The 2,837-nt window shown below is 47.2% G+C and overlaps 2 non-coding genes across 2 annotated transcripts; one reads left to right on the top strand and one right to left on the bottom strand.

The window, feature by feature from the left end:
* Window positions 1–1,466: 1,466 nt before the first annotated feature.
* Trnas-cga (transfer RNA serine (anticodon CGA)) lies at window positions 1,467–1,541 on the bottom strand. The gene has a single exon. It is a non-coding gene; the product is annotated as a tRNA-Ser (tRNA).
* Window positions 1,542–1,765: 224 nt separating this feature from the next.
* Trnas-uga (transfer RNA serine (anticodon UGA)) lies at window positions 1,766–1,840 on the top strand. Its single transcript has one exon. It is a non-coding gene; the product is annotated as a tRNA-Ser (tRNA).
* Window positions 1,841–2,837: the final 997 nt, after the last annotated feature.

The raw sequence follows: 2,837 nt of genomic DNA, 5'->3' as shown, positions 1-2,837 counted from the left end.
GACTGTTCAAACTGATGGAGGCTCTGTAATGATGTGGGGCATGTGCAGTTGGAGTGATATTGGACCTCTGATACGTGTATTTACGACTCTGACAGGTGACACGTACGTAAACATCGTGTCTGATTACTTGTATCCCTTCATGTTCATTGCGCATTCAGACGGACTTGGCCAATTCCAGCAGGACAATGCGACACCCCACACGTCCAGAATTGCTACAGAATGGCTCCAGGAAGACTCTTCTGAGTTTAGATACTTCCACTGGCCACCAAACTCCTCAGACATGAAAATTATTGAGCATATCTGTGCTGTCTTGCAACGTGTTTTTCAGAAGAGATCTCCATCGCCTCGTACTGTTACGGATCTATGGACAGCCCTGCAGGATTCATGGTGTCAGTTCCCTCCGGCACTACTTTAGACATGCCACGTCGTGTTGCTGCACTTCTGCGTGCTCGCGGGGATCCTGAACGATATTAGGCAGGCGTACCAGTTTCTTTCGCTCTTCAGTGTAGTTTTCCAAGGTGCTCTGCATTTCTACTGCCACCGTCACAGCAGAAATGCCTATGACCACCAACATCCTGTACAAAGCGTCGAAGTACTTTCAGCCGCAGATAGAAACAAGGAAATTTACCATTTACACGGATCATGAGCCATTGACTTACGGCTTCATGCGAATCGTCTCCCAGTAACAGCTCCACAGTCACAGCCGCAGGTGCAACAACCACCCAACGCAGGACCGCAAAACGGTGCGCACGGCTCAATCCACGCCCGGGTTCCCGGGTTCGATTCCCGGCGGGGTCAGGGATTTTCTCTGCCTCGAGATGACTGGGTGTTGTGTGATGTCCTTAGGTTAGTTAGGTTTAAGTAGTTCTAAGTTCTAGGGGACTGATGACCATAGATGTTAAGTCCCATAGTGCTCAGAGCCATTTGAACCATTTGAACGGCTCAATCCGGACGTCGTCTGCACTCTCCTGCACATGCCCTTGACGACGCTTTCCTTCCACCGATGGGCTGATATAGTGTCAGATCACCGTCATCTGCTACGTGTGTTGTGTTTTGTTGCCGCGATTGTCAGATTTAATCACGCGGTAGCCAGTGGCGCAGTATGCAGCAGTGACAGTTCATTCTTTGACTTTTTGGTTTTCGTGCTTCTTGCGTTGTAATGTGTGTATAGTTAACAGTTTTCCCGTTACGAGCTAGTGCTTAACATTCAGGGATGATTCTACTTTCACGTATAACGTCCCGTAATCTGTTCATTGCTCGGAGCTGTTAAATATTTCAGTGTGTTTATTCTGATAAATAAAGTTTCTTCATTTCACGGATCACGAGAGTGATATTTCAAGCGTACCATTTGGCAAAAGTCGTACAACCCTAATTCTAGCTGCTTCCGACAAGATATCGATACAAGCTGGTATTCTAGGATTCCTAACGTATCATTGGATTGAAACTTCCTGGCAGATTAAAACTGTGTGCCCGGCCGAGACTCGAACTCGGGACCTTTGCCTTTCGCGGGCAAGTGCTCTACCAACTGAGCTACCGAAGCACGACTTACGCCCGGTACTCACAGCTTTGCTTCTGCCAGTATCTCGTCTCCCACCTTCCAAACTTTACAGAAGCTCTCCTGCGAACCTTGCAGATCTAGCACTCCTGAAAGAAAGGATATTGAGGAGACATGGGTTAGCCACAGCCTGGGGGATGTCTGTAAAGTTTGGAAGGTGGGAGACGGGATACTGGCAGAAGTAAAGCTGTGAGTACCGGGCGTGAGTCGTGCTTCGGTAGCTCAGTTGGTAGAGCACTTGCCCGTGAAAGGCAAAGGTCCCGAGTTCGAGTCTCGGTCGGGCACACAGTTTTAATCTGCCAGGAAGTTTCATATCAGCGCACACTCCGCTGCAGAGTGAAAATCTCATTCTGGAAACATCCCCCAAACTGTGGCTAAGCCCTGTCTCCGCAATATCCTTTCTTTCAGGAGTGCTAGTTCTGCAAGGTTCGCAGGAAAGCTTCTGTAAAGTTTGGAAGGTGGGAGACGAGATACTGGCAGAAGTAAAGCTGTGAGTACCGGGCGTGAGTCGTGCTTCGGTAGCTCAGTTGGTAGAGCACTTGCCCACGAAAGGCAAAGGTCCCGAGTTCGAGTCTCGGTCGGGCACACAGTTTTAATTTGCCAGGAAGTTTCATATCAGCGCACACTCCGCTGCAGAGTGAAAATCTCATTCTGGTATCATTGGCTTGATTACATTACATACATTACAATGCACATGCATTCTGTACGAGTCTCCTATATAAGTAAGCCACTCTTTCGCAGAACTCCTCCAACAAAGTCCAATCGGGCAATGACATTCTCTTCAATTGACGTTAAGCGTTCGTTCGATTTCATACCATTCCACAATGTTACCAAGTAAAATAGTGCACCACTAATATAGCGTCAGAACAGACATCTTTCACCTACTCATCCTCAAGCTGTGACATCTGTCCACATTTAAAGCGAGCTGCTATTCAGAGTACCAGACAGAAATTCTGTTCACAATCATCTTGAATCCCATTGCAGTCATTCAGCAACGACACTTTCCCATGCACAAGAGCAGTCTTTGATTGCTGCCCCTCTGTATACCCAAATTGTTTATAAAGAATAGTAGCGACTTCCCTGGGTTCTCCTGAGGTTACCTTTGTCTCTGATAGTAAGTGAACAAAATACGAGGTGCGGCTAGAAAAAAACCGGACTGTTGCTGGAAAAAACATTTATTTACAATTATTTACAATTTCATGTTATCTCCTTCAATGTACTCTCCTCCTCGGTCTCTACACCGCTCCATACGAATTTTCCACTGTTCCTAGCAATGCTGCAG

This window comes from Schistocerca nitens, chromosome 5, assembly GCF_023898315.1.
Source record: "Schistocerca nitens isolate TAMUIC-IGC-003100 chromosome 5, iqSchNite1.1, whole genome shotgun sequence".
NCBI lineage: Eukaryota > Metazoa > Arthropoda > Insecta > Orthoptera > Acrididae > Schistocerca > Schistocerca nitens.
Note: the sequence above shows the minus strand (reverse complement) of the source record. Positions and strands in the feature narration are given on the sequence as shown.